Source organism: Marmota marmota, unplaced genomic scaffold (genome assembly GCF_001458135.2).
Source record: "Marmota marmota marmota unplaced genomic scaffold, marMar, whole genome shotgun sequence".
Classification (NCBI taxonomy): Eukaryota; Metazoa; Chordata; class Mammalia; order Rodentia; family Sciuridae; genus Marmota; species Marmota marmota.
Window position 1 is genome coordinate 9,211,049 of NW_026000108.1, and position 17,670 is coordinate 9,228,718.

Here is a 17,670-nt window from a genome sequence, read left to right on the forward strand (position 1 = left end):
AATGCTTGCACTCAAGTCAGGCTGGATGAGCACGTTGGGCCTTGGTGGTGGCTCTTGGCTGGCTTCCTTGGTTTCCTCCAGTGGCTTCTGCTTGCATGTGGCCTCTCTGCATTGATTAAGCCCAAGAACCTTCACACAGCAGCCATCTCCCAACCGAGAGAAACAGATGCTCTGAGGCTTCTAAGCTATTAAACCCTTCCTATGTGCCTGGCACAGTGTTAAGGTTTTACATATCATACTAAGAAAAGTTTGCAGCAGCCTCATGCAGCAGGTACTATTATTATCTCCACTTTACAGATGAAAGAACTGAAGCTCAAAGAGGTGAAATAATTAGCAATGGTCACACTGTCCCTAAGGAGCTGAGATAGGACCCATCTCTATCTGACTCTGTCTGGCTCATATGGAGATAACAGCAACCTAGGATAGAGAGAAACATGCCTTCTGAAGAGAATAAAGGGTTTGGCTTCAGCACTGGGCAGATCCAGGGATTGGACACAGAAGGTGTCCAATCTCTTGTTAGCAAAGAATTGTAGTTATCCATTTGATGCTTTTTAATTTGGGAAGAAGAGGACTTTCACATAGGGGGTCAGTCAAAAAGGCATTGGTGGTGCCGGGGATGTGGCTCAAGAGGTAGCGCACTCGCCTGGCATGCTTGCGGCCTGGGTTCGATCCTCAGCACCACATACAAACAACGATGTTGTGTCCGCCAAAAACTAAAAAATAAATAAATATTCTTTAAAAAAAGGCATTGGTAATGTTGCACACTCATATATTTCAGTAACTATAAGACATTCAGGTCTTTGTCCTTCCAGAAAATGTACACTTCTAGAGTGCCAGGCATTTGAGGGATGGGCGCATTAGTCAGTTTGCACATCAAGTGCAAAGGGTGATTACTGAATGATCTGGGAGACAGCGAAGAGGACCGCTTCAGCATGATGGATGCGGCATGTTTGCTAGTACAACCGGCATGGGACAGACCTCGCGAGGAACAAAGCTGGCTAAGTATGACCTGAATATAGGAGGGAACAAGCTAAAACATCCCGATCCTTTTGATGGTTTTCCATCATTAAGCAAAGGTTAATCTTTCTGGGAGTGTGAGACTCAAGTCACAGTTGGTACTAATTATTCGACTTGACTTAGAAAACAGAGCAGGCTCTTTGTGAACCCTCTCAGTCTGGGATGACCCTCAACTTAGCATTTCTAAGAAGGTTCTGATGAAGGGCATGGAGAATGTCCACAACATCACAGTACAGAAGCCGATTCTGAGTTTTTATTCCTGCCTTTTTTGTGGCCTTGACATACGAAAGGTCTTTCTGGAAGGCTTAAACAGCCCTGTAGCCTACGAGTTCATTAATCCAGCCATTCATAAACTCCACTAATTTTTGGGGGCCTCTAGGGATGTTATTCTACAAATTGGCAATGTAGTATTTGAAAACAAAAAAGGACATGGAATGCATACTCTCATGGAACTCTATCAGAGGCAGGGAGTGACATTACAGTATGCCAGGTGGGGACAGGTACTAAGAAGAAAAACATGCCAGGGAGGACACAGTGGTGGTGTGAAGCTGTTATGGGCAAGTTACTTAGGAGCTGTTACTCTTCGAAGGTGACATTTAAGTATAGACCTGTGTGAAATGGAAGAAGAATCCTTCAGAAGATGTCAGAAGGAAGAGATTTCCAGGCATGGAGAGCAGTCAGGACAAGTTCAGGAGGCAAATGTGTGTTTGGGTGAAAGAGCAATGGTGGGGGAGCCCCTGTGGCAGGGACAGAGAGAGAGGAGGGCACTGTTACCAGGAGAGTTAGAGAGGAAGGGAGTCAGGCTGGGACGCCAGGGGCCTTGGAGGTCTATAAGGACTCAGCATTCTGAGTGTCATGGAAATCTATTGAATAGTTTTGGCCAGAGGAGAGAAATTATGTGAGTTATGATTTTCAGAGGTCATTCTGGCTGTTATGTGGGAAACAAGGGGATAAGAATGAAAGTCCGAAGAGTGTTCGACTAGTTCAAAGATGTTGCAATTATTATTTAGTCAATGAGTGATGGCTACTTGGACCAGGGTGGTAGCAGGGAAAGTTGTGAGAAGCAGCTCAAGGTTTGAGATATCTTTCAAAATTAATGCCAGCGAGATTTATGAACAAAGACGAATGGGATGGGATTGAAGGATGACTCCAGTGGGCTTTGAGCCTGAGAGACAGGAAGGCTGGAGTTGCTATTTGCACATATAATAAAGGTGGGAAAATCGGGTTGGCAGATAGAAGATAAAGAGCTGAGTTTTGATAATGGGAAGTTTGAGATGTCCACAAGACATTCAGAACTGAAGGAAGAAGTTGAATGAAAGAGTCTGGCGTTAGGGGAAGAAGTCCAGATTAGTGGTGACCAGATTCACGATGATTTAGATGCCAACAGCCTACAAATGACATTTAAAGTCATGGGATTGGATGGGCCAGAGAGTAAGGGTAGACAATATAAACGACAACAAAAAATCTAAGGAGGGGGTCCTGAGCACGCCCAAATTCAGAAGCCAGGAAAAAAAAAAAAAGAGGTGTCAGTGAAGGAATTCCAGAAGGAGAAGCCGGGAGGAGAGTCAAGTGCTCTCTGAAGGGAAGCCAAGAAGGTATTTCAAGGTATTTCAAATGAAGCTCATGGGCTGAGTTTGGCAAGAATGGAGCCGTGAGTGAGAATGCCAATGTGAAGGCCATTAGTGGCCTCGATAGAATGAGTTTCAGTGGAGACCTGAAGTTCAAAGACTTAGTGGCATACATTTGAGAAAGTATAAAGAAAGTAGGGAAAGAATACAGACCACTCTTAGGAAGCGTGTTTCTGTAAGAGATTGGGATGGTGGCCAGAAGGGATTGATGGGGGAAATTGTATCAAATCTGCATGATGCCGCTGATCCAGAAGAGAAAATAATCACAGATGGACAGAGAGTGTGGGGTAGATTCCATCCACAGAAGTAAGGACCCTCTAAAGCATCGTGCTCATGAATTTAAAGTGGAATCAATCCACGTGGTCATGTGTTTCCTTCTGCCATGTCTGCAGGCACAGGGTAGGTGGAGAATTGTCCTCAAACATGGCTTGCCTCCCATGCCCAGGGAGGTGAGAAAGGTTGAGAGTCTACATATGGGACTGATTCTACAGTCAATGATAGACTATGAATTTTAAGTTGACTATGAACAAAGGATGAGGGGTGGGGGGCATGAACAAGTGAAAAGAGATGATACATTTTAATCTGCACTGCAATGAAGGGTAATTGAATATGGGCACAGCAGGAGAGGACTCCATATGGGGTTGGTGGTAAATATGGGATTGGTGGTAAATATGGGATTATTGCATTTGATATTTTGAAGCGATAGTGGTAGTGTGGCAGTCTGGGGTATGACAGTGGAATGGGTGCCTGGAGGAGGATCATGGATAATTATTGAAGGAGAAATCAAAGAAGGCAGAGTGTTGGCTGAGTCTTCTATATGCATATTGAAGTTGCCTGCCTGAGACTGTCGATACTGCTGCTGAGAGAGTCAGGATCAAAGAATGCTCCTAGAACCGTGTAGAGATTTTTGAACAAAGAGTTGTTCCACAATGACAATCAAATCACAATCTAAGACAAAAGATGTAAGAGTGGATAAGGCAGAAATAAATGGATCCCATTCTGCAGGGACCCCAAGTGAGGATACTAACCTTTAACAATAGAATGTGATGAGTTAACTGTTTGAGGGAATTATTTCATAATTTCCTTCTCCCTGAGTGCTTCAGGCATTTAACTTCCCAGAGCCTAACAGAATAAATTCATATCACACCTATAAGCAATGTTGTCATTAAAAATGTTTCTGTTTCCTCTATAATTAGGTTGTTGGAATGAAGACAAACCTAAGAAGAGGATTTTGTGTGCAGAGAAGAGGATGGTGGAGAGAGTCATTGGAATTGGAATTTTGTCCCCCTCATCATTATGACAGTTCCTAGAGTTTAGCATTGGATTTTGTCTTTTTTCAACTAAAAATGAGATCTTTGGAGCCGACTGTCTCTTAAGAAAGAATATCGCAGGAATATAGTGCTATATTTATACTGGTAAATAACAGTTCTCAAACTTTGGTTTGTGGGTTGTTTGGAAGACAGAATGTGTGTGTGTGTGTATGTGTATGTGTGTGTGTGTGTGTGTGTGTTTTCCCACAGAAAAAATGTTACATATGGAAGTTAAGTTTCTAGGCAAGTCTATTTTATCAGTGCATCCCAAAATATAGAGTATTACTTTATTTTGTCTTAATAAATGGGGCTGTATATATATTATAAAGCTATGTTAATGTAGTTAGGAAAGAAAGACTCCCCTTTCTTTTGGAACTGTCTTGGGTCATAAAAAAGTCAATTCTACCAAGATTTCTTCCATTTTAAGGAAGAATGAGAACCTGGGTCAAAATGTTGAAAAGTGATTTTTTTTTTTTTTATTAATCTCTTAGTTCCCTTTGGCAATAGAATCTGGAGAAATGTGAATGAAAGAAAAGAATAAATCATTATAGAAGCTTATTTTGGCCTTGGGTCCAAACAGCATGCCACAACCCAGCCTCAGCTGGGTTATAAATCAGACACTTTTGATTTCTGCCTGGTTCCTGGGTCTATCCCAATGGACCAGAGTCCTTAGGAGAGAAGAGGGACAGACATTGGCTTTCTAACCCCAGCCACCCAGAGCGCTAGCCAGCATGCCCTCAATGCATGCGTGCGAAGGCAGACTCCTCCACTAAACTCTGACAGCCTCCACCTCCCTGTGCTATGTGAGAGTGTCTCCCTGATGTGACAAGGCTCCTTCCCTGTCCTTCCTTTCCACACTCTTCTGTGGTCATGCATGTCACATTCTTGAAGGCAATACTTGATGTAATTTAAAGAGCCCGGGAGAAAGGCTTCCCATTTATTACCATTCCGCCTGTCTGCTACGACCCATCTAGTCTTTGATAGGTGTCAGAGTGGTGTGCAGGAAAGCTATAGCTTTGGGGTTAGACAATTTGATTTAAACTTAGGTTGACCTCTTACTCACTCAAGAGCCTCAGAAAACTTAATTCACTATCCGAGACTCAGTTTCCTCATATGTAAAATAAAGATGGTAACCAATATCCAACTTGAGAAAATTCAGAGCTCACCATGCGAATGTCGTCACTGATAATGGTTCACTCTTGCTAACTCTAGGGAGTAGGAAAGATCTCATTTTACAAAATGAGACACCTGAGGCTCTGAGAGCCTTAGTGTGGTACAGAGCTGGGATTCAAGGGCAGGCTCCTCTTACTCCCAGTATAATTCACTTTCTATCTCCACAACAGGGGGCCTGCATGACATCTGCTGTGGTGGAGATGTTAATTGAGGCTGTGACTCATGTCACTCACAAGTCCCTCTCAGAAGGCCCTAAGTCAGGCCAGAGGAGATGCCTGTTAAAGTACTACAAAATAACTGGCTCACTCCACACTCCTTGTGGGGACAATTTTGGCTTCTGGTGATAAAGCTCCTGATGTGAAATGATGCCATTTTCTTCTTCCTTGAGATACTAGGTGTGCTCCATTAAAAATGGCTATTTTTCAGACTATGATAAGAAAAAAGCCATGCTGGGGGAATGCAAATGAAGGAACTGCAGTCTGATTAGAAATGATGGTCAAAACCCAAAAGCAATAGCAAGCCAATGGTGACCGACACATGAGACATTATTCTGACGTTAATGTTTTAAATAACTGGAGATGACCTGGAACTTAGTTATAGATAAAGATATGGCTGATCACAGTTTCTCGTGTAAAGGAAAAACAATGAATCTTTGGAGGTGCATGGCTCTGAATAAGAGCAAGTCTGTCATTACACACCCAGCACACATCTTTCCATTGCCAAAAATCAAATAGGAGGAATTACTGAGGCTTCAGGAGGTTTTACGTTACAGGACACTTTTTGATGAAAAACTGAGTATGGGGAATATTTTTCTGTGTAAAGTTCAAAAAGTTGACCAAATCTCTCCCTCAAAGGATTAAGCTGTCTTCCAAGAATGTATTTTACTTACATAACAGAGAGATGGGGAGATAATATAATAAAAAGAGGAGATAAAAACCATGAAGGAGACTTTGAGATGGAGTCATGCCCAAAAAGTTGGGTAGAGGGGTTCTGTATTATGAAGGAAAAGAAGATATTATGGTCTGAGTGGCTTCTAGCCAACTCAATGAACTTTATTTGCTTTTTTTCATCAGAAACTGTGGGGAAAGACATAATCATTTCTTGATTGGAATTTGATTCCTTTTTGGCTGTGTAGGTGGGAAATTACCTGGGATTGCTGTGTAGGCCTCAAGAAGTCCAGGCACATTGTGTCTCACTCCTATATTGCGGCCATCTGTTGGTAGCAAGTCTCTGCGTGACTGTCCTGTGAGGTGGAGGTGGAGAACTTCATGCTTCTTTATTCAGGGAACTTTGCATATAGTATTAGTTCTACGAATGACCCTGAGGATACAGATTCACCATAGGAACCAAGAGTCTTATGCAAATAGATATTTTTAGACAGGATTGCATGGGGTTAGAAGCTTCTGGCATTATAGTTCAAGCTTGTGTGATCTTGAGCAAGACTTTAATAACTCCATGTCTCAGTTTACTCATCCATAAAAGGAGGACAAAGTCCCACTCGGGATTCTGTAAAGAGCAAATGTTACAACAGTTGAGTCGGCCAGTATTCATTTAGGAAAGCAGAAACTCCACCTGATATTTTAACACAAAGAATTTAATACGGAGAATCAGTTAAACAGGGATTGAAGGATTAAACAAGCAAAAGGAACATTGAAGAAACAGAGAGAGAAATTGAAGAAGTGAAAGAGGAGGTTGGGTGATCAGAACCCAGAAGCTGGGAGGTGGGGCTTGAGACTGAGCCTCTGGGGAGGGGGTACTAGTGCTTCTGAGAGACCAAAATGAGGTGAATGTTGAGTGTGTGTGGGGGGAATGAACTGGAATGTGGCGCCAACTACAACTTCTCTGGTGAAGAGCTTGGGATGTTGTGACCCAGACAAGAACAGAAGCAAAATTGTAAGGAGTTGGTCCCTCCTCCCGCCTTCCACCTGTCAATCTTCACCTAGTACCACCCCTGGGCAGATCTTAAAGTAGGAGGAGGCAAAGAGCAAATGGGTTTCCTTGATTTTCAGGACTAGCATCAAAGTGGAGCATAAAAGGGTGGATTTGGAGCTGAGAGATAATAGTTAAATAACTGGTACTTATGTGTTATATTAGTTTATTTTCTGTAACTTTAACTGAATACTACAGCCTGGTAATTTATAAAGGAAGGAGGTTGATTTTGTTCACAGTCTGGAAGGCTAAAAACATGGTGCTGGCATCTTCTTGGCATCAGGTAAGGGCCTTCTGCTGAGTCCTGAGGTGGTCCAGGGCCTCACTTGGTCAAACAGGGCAGGCTGTCTCTTTCTCTTCTCATAAACCCACTCATCATTAAGCCCCCACCCTCATGATCTCATCTAAACCTGATTACTTTCCTTTTAAAAATTCTTTTTCGATATACAGGACAGTAGAGTGTATTTGACATATTATATGTACATGGGGTATAACTTATTCTAATTAGGATCTCATTCTTGGGGTTGCACATGATGTGGGGTTTTGCTGGTCCTGTATTTATATATGAACATAGGAAAGTTAGGTCCCATTCATTCCATTGCTTTTCCTATTCTCATCCCCACTCCCTTCCCCTCATTCCCCTTTGTCTGATCCAATAAACTTCTATTCTTCTCTTCCCCCATTCCCTTGTTGTTTGTTAGCCACATATCAGAGAGAACATTCAGCCTTTGGTTTTGGGGATTGGCGTATTTCATTTAGCAGGATAGTCTCCAGATCCTTCCATTTACTGGCAAAAGTCATAAAGTCATTTTTCTTTATGGCTGAGCAATATTCCATTGTGTGTATATATACCACATTTTATTTATCCATTCATCTGTTGAAGGGCACCTTGGTTGGTTTCATAGCTTGGCTATTTTGAATTGAGCTGCCATAAACATTGATGTGGTAAACATTGATTGCCATAAACAATGATGATTTTAAGTCGTTTGGGTATAAACTGAGGAGTGGGATAACTGGGTCAAGTTTTCAGAGGACTCTCCATACTGCTTTCCAGAGTTAAAACAGATTACTTTCTAAAGAACCCACCTGGTCCCACCTCTTACTTCATGATGGAGATTATTTTAACATGAGTAGTTTTGGTAAGGGCGTTCACACCAGAGCAAGTTCTCAATGAATGTTAGTACTGTGTATTTATCTGCCCCCTCCTCCATGCCTTTTCTTCCTCCATTTCTCCTCCAGTAACCTTGCTTTCCCCTCCCCTATACTCCTGTGTTCTCAGAGAGAAGAAACCAAGGAAGGTAAGGGTGCACGTACCCCAGCAGGAGAGGAGAAGAGAGGGAGTGGAGAAGGAGCCTGACCTCCCACAAGAGGAGGGAAGCTTCCGCTGGGTGTCATTTTGCAGTAGCTATTTTGGAAGATGGAGGCTTCTGGGACAACTTCATGAGACTCTTCCCAAAGGGGAAATTGGCTGATACTTTAAATGAAGAAGTTTTTCTATGGGAGGGAAAGACCTTCACATGGAAGTCAAGGAGAGGTTCCTATGCTGGTTGTACTTGCACTCGAAGGTGAGTGGCTGCTGGCTCCACCTCCCGCCAAGGGAGGGAGATGCATGAGCAGGATACACCTGCTGTGAAGGACAGAAGAGGCCACACAGAGGGGCTGGGGGCCTGGCTGACTTATTAGTTTGATCTGACATTTATTGACTATCTACTTTTGCCTTGCAGTAGGTATGCTGGGGATTTGAAGAAGTTCAAAACCCAGTTCTTACTCTCAAAATTTCTCAAAGAAGGCAAGGTGCCAGGCAAGGTTCTAGAATAGACCCTGCTTTAAAATGCCAGGCAAGGTTCTAGAATAGACCCTGCTTTAAAATGCCAGGCAAGGTTCTAGAATAGACCCTGCTTTAAGATGAAGTGGAATTTTTTTCTCCTTTCCTGGTTCAGTCCCATTTCTGTGTCCTGTCCATATCATTGTTTATTTAATTTAAAACTATGAGAATAGTAAATGGGTTCCTTATAGCTCAAGATAGAAAATAATTAAAGATTATGGGTATATGCAGTGAAAACGGAGAAAAGATAGAGTTTCAAGATGATCAGATACCTCCCTGTAAAACTGACCATGGGAGTCATCTAATCCTTCACCCATCCATCCTCTCACGAAGCCTCACCTGCTTACTCTCCCACTATCTCTCCATCCACCCACCTCCCATCCATTCATCCAACCACCCACTCACCCACCCACTTCTCCACCACATCCATCCATCCATCATCCATTTCATTCACCCACCCTTTACACCTTCCCTTCCTTATGTTTCTAGCCCAACAAATCTCTAGAGAGTGACGTGCAATAGGCCAGGCCCAGCACACAGGGCTGGGACTATTACTGATGGCTGTAATGTGGCTCCCTTCCCCCAGGAGCTCACAGTCTAGTGAGGGAGACACATATATAATGCCCAAATTATAGCAAGATGGCAAGTGTTTTTATTGAGGCATGGGTGAGGAAGTGATTTCTTGGTACTATAGATATTATTAAAAGCAAATCTAAAGCCACAGAGAAGCAACTTGTAGGATGTTCAGTGGTATCATGGTTAAGACCTGATCCTGGATCTTGCATTAATGGCTGTATCATCTAAGCAAGTTCTTAATTAGTTTCCTTTGTGCCTCTTTTTTTTTTCATATTCAAAATGGTACTCAAAATATTTAAATCCGATTGCTGATAGTAAATCAACAAATATAAAGCTCTTAGAGTCATTTCTAACACAAAGGAGATTTTAAAAATCTTGGCTAATATTAATATTTGAATGGAATCCTAAATTCATTATTGCATTTAATTCTGAAAACTCTCCCTGATCCCAAGAAAATTGGCAGGGTAGCCACCACTTTCCAGTCAGACACAGTGATGTTCAGGGAGGTTGATTTTTGGGAAAAGTCACAAATGGCGGAGTCTTGGAGCCTCAGATCTACCATAGTGCTCTTTCTGTAATGTTCTTTCTCGTTTGCCAACAAGCCCCAGGTATTGGCTTGGAAAGCAACGGCTGATCTCCCAAGTGCCATACCTGCCGACTGGCTGCAGCTGGGCTGACCTCAAACACAGCCAAATGATACAGGCAGCAGCACAACGGAATCAATACAGCCTTGTCCACATCTGCTACTCAAGGCAAGGTCCCTGGGGATGGAGGGACAGAAGGCATGGGTCAGGAAGCTGCCAGACACCAAATACACATCTCAATCCATGGCAGGAAGTCATCTTCGTCCAAGTCCTGGATGACCAAATGTCTCCACAGGGGTCTGGAGAAATAGGCATCGAGTGTCCTTCTAAAATGAAAACTTGTTTTGGAGTCTAAAAACACTCACAAGTGAGATATTCTTGACTGAGGTTTCACTCGAAGTGTGGGCAGATTCCATTGACCGTTTAATTTGGCTTTGGGGTTGTGTCCCGTGAAACTGCATCAGAACTGTGTGTGTTGAAATGTGGGAAGCTGAGGGATAGGCAGGAGAGGGGGCAGCAGCCTGGGGATTTTCCCAGGAAAGGGGATCAGACCTCAATTTGCAGCTACCATAGAATGGCAGGGGTGTGGGGTATGGAAAGGGACACAGGAAGCAAAAGTCCTGTTCCTTATTGCCATGTGTGGAGCCCTGGGTGGTGAGATGGAACAGCACATGCTTTCTAGAAGTTCCAGGCTGTTTGGAGAGATGTGTAGTACATAATTAAAATACAGTGCAATTTGGGATCATGCGACCTTCAACAAGAAGTGCAGAGGAAGAAATGATGGATTTTTGCATCTGAAAATCTGAAGAGATTTCTTTCTTTTCTTTTATTTTTTTTTGTGCTAGGGATTGAACCCAGGGCCTGGTATATGGGAGCCTAGCACTCTACCAACTGAGCTATGTTCCCAGCTTCTGAGGAGATTTCAAGTAAGAAGATGCTATCTAAGTAAAGTTTGAAAGCAGAATAAGAGTTTTCTAGACAGACAACTTGAGGATGTCTGCGCTAAGCAGAAACCATAGTGAATCTAAAGACCTGGGATTATCTATATGCTCAACTGAATTCAAATTGTTTTCCTAAACAGTTGTACCAATTACCAACACTTAGTATTTTGTTCTCAATTTTTGCCAAACTAGTGAGTGTCAAATGGGACCATATATGGTCTTGATTTGCATTTACTTAATCACTAATGAGTTTAAGCATCTTTTCATGTGCTTATTGATTATTTATTTATTTAGGTGCTGGGAATTGAACCCAGGGCCTTGTGCATGTGAGGCAAGCATTCTACCTACTAAGCTATATTCCCAGCCCAGCAATTCAATGTTTTCTATGCAGTACTTATTTATGACTCACTTCCATTTTTCTATTTGGGGTGTTTGTATTTTTTTATTAATCTGTGGAAATTTTCATATATTCTGAATAGTAATCCTTTGTTGGTTCTTGTTTTAAAAATACATTCTCTTACATAATCATTCTTATATATATTCTTATTTGTTTTTATATATACAAACACACACTTAGATATGTAATAATATACTTACATATATTTGTGGTGATTGAACCCAGGGCCTTGTGCATGTGAGGCAAGCACCTACCAACTGAGCTATATCCCCCTATGTGATGATGTTTCATATCTTATTTTGAAAGACATGTGTCATCATTATGAAACTCAGATTGCCCAGGTTGGATATTGGCTTTGATTCATCAGTAATTCCAGCTTAAGCCAGTGGCTCACCCTTATTACATTCCAATTTTTCTTTGATAAGATGGACATAATAATAATAATGTCTGCCTCTTAATGTTGCTATGATAATCAATGAATTTATATAGTGAGTACTTATAACAATGTTATTATTGTGGGAAATGACTGAGAAATATGATTTTGGAGTTTTTGCTTTCAGGAAGTTGTTTTCTGGTACATGAACATCTTCACCTCATGCATGAGACCTCAAATTTTATATTCATGTGAAGTTTCCTTTCTTAATTTTTTTCCTTCCCCCATTTTCCCTTTCTTCCTCCAGTATCTTCTCTTTACTCCTTCCACTGGGGCCTTTCTTTCTTCTGTCATGAGAATGAAGTCCCTATCCATGTCTCTTTTTTGCCATATAGAATAGATGTATATATACACATACACATACACACAAGCATGCATACGCTTATGTATGTATTAGAAGTTATAATTGCACTTCCTTTAGGGACTGAGTTTTTCCTCAGTAAAGAGAAAGATATTAGTAAAATGAACTCCTGATTTGTTTTTTCTTAAATAGAAAAATAATTCTATTTAAGTGAAAAAGGTTGGGAAGAATGACTGATCAACCTGGTAGGAATGAGCGCATTTCCTATCCAACTGTTGTCGCCAAATACTATTTCTTACTGAGAAACTGAAGCTTCTTCCAGAAGTAGATCGTTACATGTGTGGGATAGGAAATGCATAAGACAATTCTGGACCATCTTTTCACCTCAGAAGGCAAGGGAACTACCAGAGGCCCTTGGGGACATGTTAAAATGACTTAAGAGCAATGGAAAGTAGTTTGTAAGGTCTAAAGATGAGCAACATAAACATCAAAGGAAAGAATAGCTGCAATACATTGAAATACATCATTTATGTAAAAATTCCTTGAACTCATAATGTTATTTTAGATAAGCAGAGGAATCACTGTTACAGTTGGAGAATTCTAGGGACTCCACTAATTATTATGAAAATTAGTGAATAAAAGGAAAGATGAATCATTTTCCCTGTCTTTTTAGTCAAATATTAACTCAAGACAACCAAGTAGTCGATATTACAAAGTTTCTTTTTCTTTATAAAAGTATTCCTGATTATAAATTAAGGAGGAAAATTAAAATAAAGATTATTATTATTAATAGTAATAAAATCAATAGGTAAAATGCTAATGGATAATATTATGAGAGATAGATTTGGCTGGTGACACTGATACCCATGGATCCATCTTAACATCATATAAATAGAGGTAATTAGGTATTAGGTGCTACCTAATGGAACCTCACCATATCATAAAAATTAACAAAATTTGAATGTGATCAAATCATTAAATCTACCCAACAGTTTCCAGGAAATACAGGAGACAGAGGAATACACTAAACAATACCTATTGTGTGTACTTGGCCAAATGTCGAGTGAGAAGCCTTACCCAAAAAGTTACATGTTATGTCAACAAATTATTAGGGAAAACAAAAGAGGTTGAGTAAACCTATAGATAAAAAGAAATTAAGAGACACGTTAACTGCTGCCACAAAGAAATGGAAGAATGAGCGGACTGGATATTTGATAATACAGTGGGATTGCCATTAATTTTTTAGACATGTAGTGGTATTATGAACATGTTTGAAAAAAGAGGCCTTCTCTCTGAGAGATATACACTGAAATATTTAAAAACAACACAGTAAAATGGGATTTGCTTAGAAATTTTGGGATATGGGAATTGGTGGGGTAAGAATGAAAATGATTCCCTGTGAATTCACTACTTTTGAAAGCTGGAAATGGACACACAGAATTCCGTTATATGAGTCTCTTGATCCTTGTTTGTAATTATGTTTGTAATTTTCTCTAGTAAAAGTTTTAAAATCCAGCGAAAGCAGTGGTGGCCACACTCTGTTTTCCTGGAGCCTCTCCGCACCCTGCTCCCTGAGCTCTTCCTCAGTGCTCTGGACTCTGTGCCCTCCTGGCCATTTGCTGGTCATGATCTCTTCACCCAGGCCCAAGAGGGTCATGACTTTTTTGGACAAGCCATCTGGTTTTGGTTTCCCTGTTTCCCTGAATGCTTTCTCTTTTCTTTTCCTTTTTCAAAAGCCAGCCTCCATCTCTGTTAAGGTTTAGACTTGGAAAGTCCCTCAGAGTCTCATATTTTGAAGACCTGGTCAGAGATGGGGTTTGGGGAAGTGATGACGAGGGCTCTGACCTCAGTGTGGATTAATCCACCAGTGGCTGAATGGACTACTGGGAGGGGGTGGAAACTACAGACCATGGAGCATGATTGGAGGAAGCAGGCCCTGGGGGCATGCCCTGGTATTCCTTGTTTTGGTTTGCTCCTCTCTCCCTGCTCAGCTCAGTGAGTTGAGTAACTTTCCTCTGCCTTGCTCCACCATGGTGATATGCCTCATCTCATGCCTGAAGCAATGGAGCCAGCTGGCCAGGGTCCATACCGCTGAAACTATGAGCCCAAATTAATCTTTCCTCCTCCGAGTTGTTTTCTTTTTTTTTTTTTTTTCAGGTAATTGTCAAAGTGGAAAAAATAAAAAATGCTGGCTGACACAACCTTCATCACAGGCCTTGCTCCACCTCAAAATAACTTCACGAATGATGCTTTCAGGTATTTATAACTCACCCCTACTTTGCTCCAGATACCCCCTCAAAAGGGTGTGAGAATCGTTCATTCTTTTCTATTCCCGATGAAATGGTACCTTGGTGGTGGCATGACTTCTTCGGGAAGGCAAGTGGGACTGTTAAGAGCGATGAGAAACATAGGTGCATGGGAAAGACAGAAATCATGCTTCTAACATGACAATGTGGGTTGTGTGGAATAGACAGAAAGTCCCTGTTCTGCCATCCCCAGCTCTCTTCCCTTCTTTCAAAGGAGAACTATGGGGTTGGAAAAGAGGCATTTTGGCATGGTGACAACTTTTCTGGAGGAGTTGATCAAGATCATTCTTAGTCAATATGGAGGAGGGCTTTACAGAGAGCACCAGTCTAGGGCAAGGAGAGTGAGCAGCTGGCATGGTCGTGACAACAGCCCTGATTCTCACTGACCTGAGGGTTCTCCTGGGTCACAGACTTCCAGGTAAAACCAGAAAATTACTGCACAAACCAAGATAAATTGGCCACCCAACACTAAGACCAAGGAGACATTTCTTAAAAAGAATACAGGACATATCATGTGAATAGAAAAATTCTTTTTATCATTGGCAACAAGGCTGTTTTCTCCAGGAAAAACTAATTGCTATGACAACATATGTTTGCTCTTAATTACCTTGCCACAGCCAAAGTTGATTGGGAGACTAGCCTAGATTTGGAGTTCTCCAACTTATGAGAACACCTTCTGGGGTTTTCTACTCTAAAGCTAGTAGAAATCCAGACAAAGAAAATCTCCAGAAACACTTGTGAAAGACTTATAATTTCAAAATAGCAATGTAAAATTAATAGAAACAGTATAATTATCAAAAGAGTTTGCAATTCCTTTTCAGTTGTCATTTTTGTCTTTGGGAAGATATTGAACATTCGTTCTAAAAGTCAGTGGAATAATTCTTTTCTCTGAATGGGTTGCCATTAATTTCAAACACAATTTCACTTTCTTCATTTTTTTTTGGTTATGAAATAAAGTTTGTTGCTCACACAGTAAAGGACTGTCAGTCGTGTACAAGAATGTTCTCTGCAGAATTGTTTGGGATAACAAAGAACTAGAAATAACCTAAATGTTCATTAACAAAGGAACTTGATTAATAGTAATGTAATCAAATCACAGAACAGAATACCGTTCACTTTCTTTATTTTGATTTTGCCTTTTAGGATTTCTAATTTGAAAATTTAAGAACACATTGTTATGTGACTCCTATTTCATAAGGTTGCCCTTCCATCCAAAATTAACACAAAACTAATTTTGCGTTTGTAAGATGGAGAATAGATTCCTTTTGATCAGAACAAAGTAAGTAGGAAAGAACTAGAAGTGGAAATTGTGATTAACACAGAATGCATAAAGTGTATGGGTTTTGTGGAAAGGTGTCATGGGACCACCAGACTACATCTAAAGCTGTATTGTAAGTGCATTTTTTTTTAGCTAGAATTTCCATAACTTTCACTAGATTACAGAGGAGACTTTATTACCAAAAGAGATTAGGACCATTGTATTAGAGTGCTGAAGGGCTAAAGGAGAGACCAACAATCAGTAAAACCACTGTTCTGACAGAAACCTGTCATGCCCTTGATTCTGACATCCAGAACCAGCAACACCTCGAAATGGGATGTGTATTGTACCCAATGGCATCTTAGGTCAGATGAAATACAGTAATTATTTGTGGAATTTTGAGATTATCTTTTATTTCTGTGATTCTTAATAAGGAAGACTTGTCAAAAACACGGGTCAATACACCGTCGAAAGAACTTTGGATTCAGGGCCAGGAGACCTAGAATTCCTGGCCCTGACACTTTCAAGCTGTAGGAACTTTAGCACATCATTTAGCACTTCACCTTCTGAGGTCTAGGCTCATTTCCACATCTGTAGGATATAAAGGTGTAATCATCTGATTCTCAGAATTCCTCTAAAAACACCTGAAGTGGGAAGCAGGTAACAGTTGGTGAGTGATTCAGGAAGTCCCCCACCTTCAACCTAGAATAGTTTTGTTAGAAGTTCTACAAATCAGACTTGTTCTTAAATTTTTGTTGGAAGAATAGTTTCTGTTATTTTTCATTTAACAGTGTCAAGTCACTTAATGTTTGAAAGATGATCAGAGTGATTATAGAAGCACAGATGTTGGGTTAGATAACCTGCCTGCCTAGTCATTCTTGCCATGTAACATTGGCCCAGTAATTATAACTGGAATAACTTTGGTACCTCCCTAATGGGGTTGGATATCAAAAAGATAGTTCATAGGAAAGGCTAATTTGATTTCTGTGAATTGCATGTAAACTAATTCTGTCCCTTGGGTTAATGAGAGTTAGTGAATGTTGGGGTCTTCATGTCTCTCCAAAGATTATCTACTTTGGTATTTGGTCTTCCCAAGTTCATCTCAGAATGTTTTATAGGTCTTTGGACCCATAGTCAACTTCTGAGAGACATTCACCACTGGAGATGACCTCAGCATTTTGGATGGGTTATTATTTGTTGCAGAAAATCAAAGGAGTAAGGAAGAGCTCTCAGAATGATCAGAAATAGCAGAAATGCCTAGAACTACAGATTGAAATTTAATTAAAAAGTATTCATTGTGGCTTGGTGAGGGCACACAGATAATATGATGTGTTACTGGCATTTAGAGGCTGGGTGATTAACTAAGTCATCAGGGTGGAAACAAAGAAAAATAAGAGGCCAGGGACCCCAGAGGAAGGGCCAAGTTTTCCCATGGGTAGATCTGAGGAAGTTTCCCAAGGGAAATAGCATTTGAGCTGAACTTTGAGGGAAGAAGGAATGATCACAGGTGGGAGGGCAGGAGGGAGAAGGGCTTCTCAGTCAGGTGAAGCAAAAACAGATTACATAACAATAAATAATTACATAACAATAAAAATAAAGCAGAGGTTAAACAAAATCTTCATAACATTGCTTCTTAAGAGTTAGGTACTTAATGAAGTACTTTATATGCACTATTTTCTTGCAGTTCATTTGGTCCTTAAACAACTCTAGGGACAAGTTTTATTACTCTTGTGATTTGGGTATAAGATGTATCAATCAGGGATATTGAAGGTGAAATGAATGGATCTGAAAGCTATAACTGCATCAGTCCATCCTAGAATGAATGGACTGACTGGGTGGTAACTGTAGGCAGATGTGAGGTGTGGCTGGAAGAGGTGTGTCACTGGGCATGTGGCCTAAAAGGGGACATCTGCTCTCTGGTCCCTGCCCCCACCCTCTGCTTCCTGGCCACCATGAATGGGGCAACTTCCATCTTCCATGCCTTCCTGCCAT

At 40.9% G+C, this 17,670-nt stretch overlaps 1 long non-coding RNA gene across 3 annotated transcripts in view; it reads left to right on the forward strand.

Moving 5' to 3' along the window:
* The window catches only part of LOC125610933, a 44,780-nt gene extending 29,374 nt beyond the window's left edge, over positions 1 to 15,406 (forward strand). For all 3 annotated transcript variants that reach the window (XR_007341021.1, XR_007341022.1, XR_007341023.1), the window contains exons 2-4: positions 3,842 to 4,060; positions 8,337 to 8,622; positions 14,272 to 15,406. This is a non-coding gene — a long non-coding RNA (uncharacterized LOC125610933). The remainder of the gene's footprint in view (positions 1 to 3,841; positions 4,061 to 8,336; positions 8,623 to 14,271) is intronic.
* The last annotated feature ends 2,264 nt before the right edge of the window (positions 15,407 to 17,670 follow it).